Below are 12,176 nucleotides of genomic sequence, written 5' to 3' on the forward strand. Positions count from 1 at the left end.
TCTTTGTAACCTCAGTCCTCTAATGAGCACTGTGCTTTCAGCAGGCAACTGGGAACGGAAAGCCCTAGAGGGAGAGAAATATAATTAATCACTATAATTATTACTTAATCCACTTGCTCCTCTAATTGCTTTTGTGAGTGATAATTAGTAAAGGCAAAGTCCCGCATAATTGCCATGTAACTACTAAACAAACGGTGGAATGGGGAAAGCTGGCAGGTCTCCAAGAGACACCGGGAACCAAGCAGCAGGTGGAACTCACAGAGAGGGATTGAAAGACCATAATTACATGGCCCCATCAGACGGTCCAGGGTTAAGAACGAAGCGGGCGATCCAGGATGCTGAATGATTTCCAGCTCTTTCCACTCTTGCCAAGATGGAGACATTCAAATTGATCTCGCCAATAGTTTGGAATGATTAGTTGATGTTGTTTTTCTTCCAGAGAGAATGATTCAAGAATTAGCTGCAAGGACTCATCTCAGCCAACAGCTAACACTGCTTGGGAAGTGTCCATGTGATTTTCAACTATATCTTGCCTAAGCAGGGGGTTGGACTAGAAGATCTCCAAGATCCCTTCAAACTCTGTTATTCTACTCTATTCTACTCTACTCTATTCTATTCTATTCTATTCTATTCTATTCTATTCTATTCTATTCTATTCTATTCTATTCTATTCCTTTCTGTTCTGTTCTGCTCTGCTCTATTCTATTCTATTCTAGTCCTACTCTACTCTACTCTACTTTACTCCATTCTATTCCATTCCATTCCATTCCAATCCATTTTATTCTATTCCAATCCATTCCATTTCAATCCAATCCATTCCATTCCATTCCAATCCATTCTATTTTATTCTATTCCATTCCATACCATACCATACCATTCCAGTCCAATCCATTCCATTCCATTCCATTCCATACCATACCATTCCAATCCATTCCAAACCATTCCATTTTATTCCATTCCATTCCACTCCATTCCATTTCATTCCATTCCAATCCAATCAATTCCATTTTATTCCATTCCATTCCATTCCAGAGGAAGCCTATGTTTCAGCACCCAGCACCCAGTCCCAGGCCTGCTCTATTTTTTATTCCCTTCCTTCTCCTCTCTTCACTCTTTCAACATTTCTGTGGTCATGTGGCCAGCAAGACATTAAGGAGCGCTTTTACCTTCCCATTGAAGTGGTACCTGTTTATCTACTTGCATTTACATGTTTTCAAACTGCTAGGCTGAGGCGAAGACGGGAGCTCTCCCTGTCATGTGGCACTTGGGCCTCAAACCTGGGCTGCCAGATTTTCAGCCAATAAGCCCAGCATCTTAACCACTGAGCCATCGTCCAGCCCCATGGAACATATATGCTGCTAAATTCAGCAGGTCTTACTTCTGGTAAGTGTGCATAACATTGAGCCACCTAAAGCTCCTACAAGAATAGACTAACATTCTACCTAGGTGAACTACTACAACCGATCACTATTTTGTGCTCTTGAGTCATGACCACTCTTGCTAATTTTAAGCTCTGTGGCAATAGTATTTTAAGGTATAACATACAATGCAGAGCAGGCATACTGCTCTCTCTTAACCTCATGCTTCCCAAAAACTGTACTGTGCCACCCAGCTGCTCCCCAAGTTGCCACAATATTGCAAATTTTAATTAGAAGGAGAAAATGGTTAAACAGATAACCTTCCCCTGCACTGTAATACTCCCTATGGGACATCAGTCTTTCCTGGCTATCAGTGCTACAGGCAAGCAGATGGAAATTAGATGAGCTTATGTAGATTAAATAAATTTTAATACGGCTATAGCAGAGATCAGGGGCAGAATTGCTGCAATATGTACAAGTTATATATCCTTCCTCAAAAATGAAGATGTAAAGGAAATAGTTTATGCCCTCTTCCCGATTCTGAAAGAATAATTCTTGAAGTAGAGCAAAATAGTAAAGGGCAATGTCAAACATTTATGATGTGTTATTATTAAATGCAAACTCAGGCCTTAAACATCTATGAGAAGGCAAACGATAAAATATTGGAGATAAAACACTGAATACTTTATGAAAGCAGAAATAAGTGAAATTTGCCTCTAGAAAATTTTCTTGGAAATTAATATATTGGTAGCATTCCATCCGGATTCCAAAGGCAAAAAAGTACAACTTTTTAATAAAAAAATGAAGACTATATCTCAAGATAGTTGGAAAGGATGTGACAAAACTGGAATATATTAGTAGATCCAGGGAGGTTTCCCCAAAATCCAATTGTTTTTAGAGAGAAAATAAGTTCTTTACATCACCAGTTTTAGCAACACTAGAATTATGTATTTTACCATTATTCAAAGGGTGAAAATCAAAATATTAAAAAGGAATGATAGGATTAAACTGCTGACAGAAAATATATCTATAGCCCAGAATTGAAGAAGACTTGGATTTTTATTTTTTTAGACTTTTAGTGGAATTCTAGACTATTACACATTGTTTTAATGAAAATTCAAGGTATTAGAAATAACTTCTGTTCTTCCATATTTTATCAGGTGGATTTTATATTATGTGATTCTCTTATTAGCTTTTTATTTGCTTGTGCATTTTATCATATTACATTTTGTGATGTTTTAGATATTTATTTTATATCAATGTGTTACTATATCTAACACCCAAAGAATCTGTAACAAATTTTTAATTTAAAAAAGGAGTGACTTCACTTTTAATTTAATTTGGAAAGATTTTATTTACCTTGCTATAAATTAAGAATCTGTTAAAAGTCATTTATGTTCACTGAAAATATGGATTTTGGGGGATGAAGTTGAGCGACCATTCTAAGGAGGAGAATTTAAAGAGTGTGTCACAGACTAATTATTACATATGTATGTTTATTTAATTATTCAATATTTCTAATTATTTTTAATTTCCTTATAGTTAATGCTTTATTTTTAAAATTGGTGTTAATAAAAATTTGAAAATATAAAATGTAAATTTTGTAAATTAATTAAATAAAAGCATGATCATTAAATGCTATAATCATATTCACTTTTAAATCAAATTAAATCCTACGTGTTTTTCTCCCATTGTGATTATTAAATATTTGTGATTTAATGCCTGCGAATAATTTATACTTGCCTTTTCTCTAGGGCAGTGTGATAGCTGAGCGGTTAAGACCAGACTGTTGCGTGAAAGGGTGAGCTTCCTCTTTGCTTAGCCCCAGCCCACCTAGCAGTTCAAAAACATGCAAATGCAAGTAGATAAACAGGTACCACTTTAGGAGGGAGGAAAACAGTGCTCCATGACATCATGCTGACCACATAACCATGGAAAGTTCAGACAGCTCTGGCTCAATGGCCTTGATATAGAGATAAGTATATCTGTAATCAGTTATGACTAGCGAAGTAAAATCCACAGGGATTCTTCTTCTTTCTCTGGGAGCTCAAGCATTTGAATTTTAATGTCCTAAATTCTATTTCAAAACTTTCCCTTTGTTGCATGCATTTCAAAGCTCAAGTGCAGCATTTGGTCTAAAAACAATCTCATAAAGCCTTCCATATTTTTGATGCCTCTACCAAATCTGGAGCTGATCAACACACTGCCAACTAATTTCTGCGGGTGGAAGGCACCTCTTGGCTCTCTATGCAACTGGATATTGAAATCAACACAACTGGCATCTGTTGTGCAGAAATGCCAGCAGAGTTGCCAGAGAAAACCTGTTTTTTCATAAGTTCCCCTGTGATAGCCATAATGATAAGAGGAAGAAAACAAGAATACCTAAAATCTGTAGTAGCAATAGGCTAATAGAAGTTTACAAAATCAGTAAAGATGTACAAACATGTTTCACTAGCTGGATGATCAGGAAGTAAATGGAAATGAAATAAATGTTATGGCTAAGGTTTGAGTCACAGAGATCTATGCCCGATTTAATTCTCTGCAGGGGTGGGATTCTACTAGTTCGCACCTATTCGGTAGAACCAGTTGTTAACATTCTAAGCAGTTCGGAGAACCGGTTGTTAGAAGAAATTATTGGCCTAATCCTGTAAGGAAGGCAGGAAGGAAACATTCTGGCATTGCTTACAGAAACTGCCTCTCTGTTAACCCTTACTACTTTCTTGGCAGGACTAGACTTCCTATCTCAGGAACTTCTCTGGAGTTTTTTTCCCCTCCTTTGCTGGTACTTTGCTTGTGTGCAGTGACCATTCAAAGTTACAATGGTGCTGAAAAAAGTGACTTATGACCATTTTTCACACTTATGACTGTTGAAGCATCCCCACAGTAATGAGAGGCCAGGCGAGCAGATGTGTGCCTCGATGTGAGTGATGTTGAGTTGGCCACGCCCAGCCAATAACATGACCACCAAGCCATGCCCATCCAGTCACATGACCACCAAGCCATGCCCACCACACAAGCCACGCCCACAGAACCAGTTGTTAAAAATTTGAATCCCACCCCTGATTCTATGGATCTACAATCCATTATGCTCAGATCTCTGCTCCTCTTGATTACTGACTATATTCGCTTTCAATTAATTTCAGTTAAAGAAAACAGACACAGGGGAAATTCAGTTCTCTGCTTTGGATATTTTTTTGGAGTAGAAATAGCTGCAAGCGTTATATTGGCAAATACAGATTGTGGAAGAATACTACCAACCTGCTACAATAATGTGGGGCAAAGGAGCTGGACGTGTCCATCTCCAGTTTAAGTCATGATGACAAGAACAGCATTGATCCAAATTGACCAATGTCTGTTAATTCTACCTTCTTCCTAAAATCAGCGATGTATAGCAGTGGTGGGATTCAAAAGATTTCATTACCAGTTCTGTGGACGTGGCTTGGTGGGTATGGCATGGCTTGGTGGGCCTGGCAGAGGAAGGATACTGCAAAATCTCCATTCCCTCCCCACACCACTAACCTGCTTTCCAGCTCTGTTCTCCTGTGCAGGGCAACAAAAGAAGACCCAGCTGATCAGCTGGGACTCAGGAAGCAGAAAATATATGGGGTGGCAGGGCCAGTCAGAGGTGGTATTTACCAGTTCTCCGACCTACTCAAAATGTCCACTACTGGTTCTCCAGAACTGGTCAAAACCTGCTGAATGCCACCTCTGATGGATAGTATTCTTCAAATATCCCCTTCATAGTCAGGATGGTCATGTAGGCATTTTGTGAAGATTTGACCATTCTCCTGGATTGGGTTTTTTGCATGACAAGCTGGTGTCAAAGCTTGTTTATCAACTCATTCCTTATGCCCATGAGAGAAAATAAGTTTTGTGGGTTTTATATTGTTTCAGAGACACCTATTGACTAAAGGCGGTCATTGGAAAGTGATGCCTTTGTGGTTTTGCAGCCTACAACAAGCTTTTCTGAAAGGCTTATTCAGTAGAAGGGTTCATTTGTCCAGCACTACTGTACTTGGAACTGATATCTAAAAGGAGTAACTTTAACAGAATGATAGAATAACAGAGTTGAAGGAACCTTGGAGGTCTTCTAGTCCAGGGGTCGCCAACCTTTTGGACCTCAGGGACCACCAAACTCACAATTTTAAATCCCAGGGACCACTAGCCGGTTCTGTGGGTGTGGCCTAATTTGTGGGTGTGGCTTGGTGGTCATGTGACTGGCTGGGCATGGCTTGTATGTAAATATTATAAATATATAAATATTGATTTTTTTTTATAAAAAAGAGCAACTTTTACTCAAAAGCAGGCAAAGCAGGCAGGCAGATTGAGTTGCTCACAGAATCACAGATTCATTCAGAAATCTATCTATCTGCCATTGGCTAGCTCAGTCTGTCACATAAAATTGGCTTGGAAGCAAACTCATAAAATTTCCTAGCAAGCAAACTCACAAAATTAACTGACAACACACCATGTATGTAAATATTGATTTTTTTTATTTAAAAAAAGAGCAACTTTTACCCCAAAGCAGGCAAGCAGATTGAGTTGCTCACAGAATCATTCAGTGATCTATCTATCTGCCATCAGCTAGCTCAGTCTCTCAAATTTGCTTGCCGTGAGTCTGCACTGAATAATAGAACCTTCAGTCCTAAGGGAGGTTTGATGGTGCTTAAAAGCAGAGCTGAAGATCTAAAGACTAGCTAGAAAGCAAGAAATCCAACCATTTCCTGCTTCCTAGCTAATCTAAATCTCCTGGCATAGCAGAACAGCTGATAGTCAGAAAAAGAAAAAATAGAATTTAGCAGGCAAGTTTGCTGGGTAAGGGATAGGGAGGGTTCCCATGAACCATGTGGGCTGGGCAGCCTTGTGTTTCTGTGCAGCCTGGATTAATTGCTTTGGGGGGGTGCTTTGGGGTGAGATTTCTCTGCGGCCCACCAAAATTTTCTCACGGGCCACCACTGGGCAGTGGCCCATCGGTTGATGACCGTTGTTCTTGTCCACCTTCCCTGTTCAAGCAGGAAATCCTTTATCATTTCAGACAAATGGTTGTCCAATCTCTTCTTAAAAACCTCCGGTGTTGGAGCATTCACAGCTTCTAGAGATAAATTGTTCCATTGATTAATTGTTCTAACTGTCCAGAAATGACACGTACCACATAACCAAGCCAGTAATGCCTTAAGCATCATCCTACCAACCACAACTCTGAGTTTCAGGTTCTTCAACCACCAGAACAAGACAAAGTACCAAATCTGAGAGATCAAGATATGAGATACCTTATAGTGCACCAAATCTAAACTGAATTTTGCCAACCTTGAGTAAGAGTTGCTCCCTTCCCAAGTTTCCAATCAGATTTCCCCAAACTGGCCATTCTGGAATGCATGAATTTTTAAAACCAATAGGAGCCAAATTCTTATTGTCCAATATAGATAAGGCTTTTTAGATTAGTATTTTTCCCAGATTTGCCTCCTTGGATATGCAAAAAGTGTGGACTCCCTTCAATGATGCATGCAGCCACCCCTCTGAATCTTATTACTGTGGAGATGGATTTTTTGTATTTCCTGTGAAAGAAACGTTGGAACAGATTTTGCTGTTCACAAATAAGGACTACTCAGCAACAAATATTTGCTTTGTTACTGAATGGCAATATACAATAGCACTCTTTCCATGATGGTACAAAGGTAGGGTACCAGATCTAGACTGCAAAAATTTAGACATTAAATACTGTTAGAGGCAGCAAAGAGATCATTTTCTGCACCTCTTTGCTGCCATCTAGTGATTATCTGATTTTTTTTTTCCTTAGTTCAGATAAAGAAGTCATGTTTATGCATGAGGAAGAGCTTTCTCAAAAGAGACTTACTATCTAAGATAGATAGATAGATAGATAGATAGATAGATAGATAGATAGATAGATAGATAGATAGATAGATAGATAGATATAGATATAGATATAGATATAGATTATAGATATAGATATAGATATAGATATAGATATAGATATAGATATAGATACATTTCTTAAGTTTTCACGGGTACTTACATGTATGGCATTCGGCTTTGCTCGGGTATTTTCCCACATCATAGTAGCTGTGCTTTTAAAGTTGTAGCGACGTTTCAGCAGAATCTCATCTGCCCCATATAATTTTCATTTAGTGACTATTAAAGTTACAACAGCAGTGACCTTTGCAGAATCCCCACGTCATGAGATCGAATTTTAGATGCTTGTCAACTGGTTCGTACTTATGACCGTGGCCTTGTCCCAAGAGACCTTCAGTCAGTGGGGAAGCCTGATTCACTTAACAACCAGTTTACTAACTTATCAGCTGCAGTGATTCACTTAACAACTGTGGCAAGAAAAGTCATGAAATGGGGCAAAACTCACTTAACAAATATCTCACTTAACAATAAAATTTTTGGTCATAAGTCAAGGACTACCTGTACTGTATATGCTTAGAGTTCATCTGAAAATCATACTCTGAAAGAGTGCTGAGAGCCACATGCATTCTATGAATTGTCCTTCCCTGAAGAACTTAATGTTCAAAGCAAGAAAAGTGTGAGTTGTCACTGAACCAGTTTCTAATTCTTACCACAGTGGAACAACTTGCCTTCAGAAATTGTGAGTGCTCCTTCACTGTAGGTTGTCTGAAATGGTATAGGGCTTTCTGCCTGTGCAGAGGGTTAGACTAGAAGACCTTCAAGGTCCCTTCCAACTCTGATATTCTGTTGTTATTTTTTCAGCAAACTAAAGCATGAGAAATATTACCAGTATGATGAGTTTTTCTAAAGCTTCCAATAAGGATCAAGTGGCTGCCAAATATGCCTATTGGATCTGCTGCTAATCCTTATTTAATTCACATTCTGAATAGAAATTCTGGGAGATGTAGTCTCAATACATCCCAAAAGTGCTTTTTCAGGAGGCAACTGGGCATTCTTGTTTTTCTTTGAAAATGTTTCACTTCTCGTCCAAGAAGCTTCTTCAGCCCTGAATGGATGCTGGTGGGGAATGGAAGGATTTATATTCCTTGCAGACAGCTGGTCATTTGCATCCTTTTAGAGAGCTGTCGAAGCCACTTGGAGGTTTATCTGTCCTCAGGGTGATCTGACTGGTACAGATGGATATGGAGCCTTCTTGGCTGCAGGATGTTTTCTGCCCTGTGTTCCTTCACTGTTGAAGATAGGTGCAGGCTGTTGGTGATGAATCTGTGTTGTCAGCATCTCAAACTGAAGCAAACTGAAGGAGCAGCTTTCGGATTCCCCACCCCCACCTGTCTTTGCAAACGCGGAGGAGATTCTAACCAATTTCCCGGTGTTATGGATTACAACAAAGAAAGCAAAGAAACGACCACGCCAGAAGAGGAGATGAGGTAAACGAGCAGGAATTTTAAACAGATTAAGGAATTGGGGGGGGGACTCCTCTCCCTTCAATCTTTCTGACTAATTTATGCTTACTGGCTAACAAGACGGATGAAATTCATCTCTTAAATAGATGGAATTCTGATTTTCATAATTCAGCTATTCTTTGTTTTACTGAAACCTGGCTTAATCCACATGGGGACAACACCATATACACCCCAGAATTTTGGACATTTAGATCAGACAGAATTGAAGAGACATCCGGTAAAACAAAGGATGGAGGATTGTGTTTATATATCAACAACAATTGGTCTCAGGATATAACTATAATATATACGTTTTGTGATGAAAACTTAGACTCTTTACACATCAACTGCAAGGCATTTTACTCTCCACATGAGTTCTCCTCATTTCTCCTAATAGCTGTGTATGTTCCTCTACAAGCCTGTGTAAACAAGGTGTTATGAACTCTTGCTGATCAAATTATGGAGGCTGAAGCCAAACACCCAGGTTCCCTTCCCATCATTTTAGGAGATTTCAATCAAGCAAATTTAAGGAAAGAGCTCCCAAAATATTTCCAGCATGTAAATTGTCCCACCAGAGGCAAAAATACTTTAGACCACTGCTACACAACAGTAAAAGATGCTTATAGGTCTTTACCACGAGCAGCTGTGGGACACTCTGACCACTGCATGATTCACCTAGTACCTGTCTCCAGGCCAAGACTTAAAACCATTAAACCAACAATTAAATCAGTGAAGACTTGGTCGGATGAGGTAAAGCTGAAACTCCAGGCCTGTCTTGATTGCGCCAATTGGAATGTTTTTGAAGATGCCTTTGCAGACCTAGATGAGCTCACAGATACTGTAACATCATACGTTAGCTTCTGCGAAGACTTATGTGTGCCAACAAGGAACCTGCAAATATATAGTAACAATAAACCTTGGTTCACAGATAAACTTAAGCAGCTACGTCATTCCAAAGAGGAAGCCTACAGAAAAGGTGACAGAATGCTATACAACCAGGCCAGAAACATATTAACAAGAGAGATCAGAGCAGCAAAAAGAAGCTACTCTGAAAAGTTAAAGAATCAATTCTCAACAAATGAACCAGCAAACATGTGGAAAACTCTTAAAAACATCACTGGCTTTCAGCAAATCTCCTTCCCAGGCAAAAGGAAATCAACAACTGGCAGATGACCTGAATGTGTTTTACTGCAGGTTGGAAAAGAAACTACAGCCACCTATCTCCACAACCCACATCTCAAACACACCAGCAACAGCCAAGCCTCCTACAACTGGTCCCAATCCATTGGGCTCACAACCTCTGGTGATCACAGAAAAAAGAGTGCAAGATCTATTACACAGACAGAAGCCAGGAAAAGCACCAGGGCCAGACAAGATAACTCCTTCTTGCTTAAAAGTCTGTGCTGACCAATTGGCCCCCATCTTCACCCGAATCTTCAACAGATCACTAGAGATGTGCTATGTTCCTTCCTGCTTCAAACATTCTACCATCATCCCACTGCCAAAGAAGCCCTCCATCAAGGAACTGAATGACTATAGACCAGTTGCTCTAACATCTGTAGTTATGAAAATCTTTGAAAGGCTTGTGTTGTCCCACCTGAAAACCATCATGGATCCGCTGTTAGATCCCATGCAGTTTGCATACTGAGCAAATAGATTGACAGATGATGCTATTAACATGGCTCTGCATTACATCCTACAACACCTTGAATCTCCAAATACCTACGCAAGGGTCCTCTTTGTAGACTTCAGTTCAGCATTCAATATCATCATTCCAGACACTCTTCTAAGTAAATTAAACCTGAACACACTTGTAAGTGGATCATAAGCTTCCTAACAGACAGGAAGCAGCAGGTGAAGCTAGGTGGAATCACATCTGATACCTGTACAATCAGCACAGGGGGCCCCCAAGGCTGTGTGCTTTCTCCACTTCTCTTCTCCCTATATACCAATGACTGCATCTCAAATGATCCATCTGTTAAAATACTGAAGTTTGCTGATGACACAACAGTGATTGGTCTCATTCGAGACAACAATGAATCTGCATACAGACAGGAGGTTATACAACTTACCTCGTGGTATAACCAGAATAATCTGGAACTGAACACACTCAAAACTGTAGAAATGGTGGTAGACTTTAGAAGAAACCCTCCCATACTACCACCTCTTACAATACTAGACAACACAGTATCAACAGTAGAGACCTTCAAATTTCTAGGTTCTATCATATCACAAGACCTAAAATGGACACATCAAAACATCATCAAAAAAGCACAACAAAGAATGTTCTTTCTGCGCCAACTCAGAAAGCTCAAACTGCCCAAAAAGCTGCTGATCCAGTTCTACAAAGGAATTATTGAGTCTGTCATCTGCACCTCTATAACTGTCTGGTTTGGTTCTGCAACCCAACAGGACAGACACAGACTCCAGAGAGTAACTAGGACTGCAGAAAAAACCACCCACCTGCCTTCAATCAAGGACCTGTATACTGCACGAGTCCAAAAGAGAGCTGTGAAAATATTTACAGACCCCTCACATCCCAGACATAAACTGTTTCAACTCCTTCCCTCAAAACAATGCTATAGAGTACTGCACACCAGAACAACTAGACACAAGAACAGTTTTTTCCCGAAAGCCATCACTCTGCTAAACAAATAATTCCCTCAACACTATTTACAAAGTCTACACTACTATTACTGTTAATCTTCTTGTCATTCCTTATCACCCATCCCCTCCACTTGTGATTGTAGGACTGTAACTTTGTTGCTTGTATCCTTACGATTTGTATTGACTGTTTCCTAGTATGATTTGATTGTTGATTGTACCCTATGACTATCATTAAGTGTTGTACGTTATGATTCTTGATTCTTAACGAATATACCTTTTCTTTATGTATACTGAGTGTATTTATACCAAGACAAATTCCTTGTGTATCCAGTCACACTTGGCCAATAAAGTATTCTATTCTATTCTATTCTATTCTATTCTATTCTATTCTATTCTATTCTATTCTATTCTATTCTATTCCATTCCATTCCATTCCATTCTATTCTATTCAAATGGTTCCTGTAGTCTGCAATGTTTCTGGGAAACTGTCGGTGAAATTTAACAGCTGACCAGCTGCTACGATGATGTAATGAAGATGTAATAATACAATGATGTAATGCTGGAAATGAGTCAGCAAGGTTATTGGGCTGATATCACTTTAATAAGTGTAATAATTGTAATAAGAAGAGACCAGGTTGGGATGTATCTCTCTCTCACCGTGTGTGCTTCTGTGCTGTACTTACTGATTACTAATTGCTACTATTTAAAATACAAACCTCTGTTTACTGTATTTGCTTCTGGGTTGTCTCACATACTCACACTGTGCGTACTCTGACAAAAACCATTCATGCTCCTGCACCACACAATTTCAATGCATATATAAGAGCAACCCAATTGT

The sequence above is a fragment of the Pseudonaja textilis genome, chromosome 2, assembly GCF_049901715.1.
Source record: "Pseudonaja textilis isolate UNSWEBS1 chromosome 2, rPseTex1.2, whole genome shotgun sequence".
In the NCBI taxonomy this organism is placed as follows: Eukaryota; Metazoa; Chordata; class Lepidosauria; order Squamata; family Elapidae; genus Pseudonaja; species Pseudonaja textilis.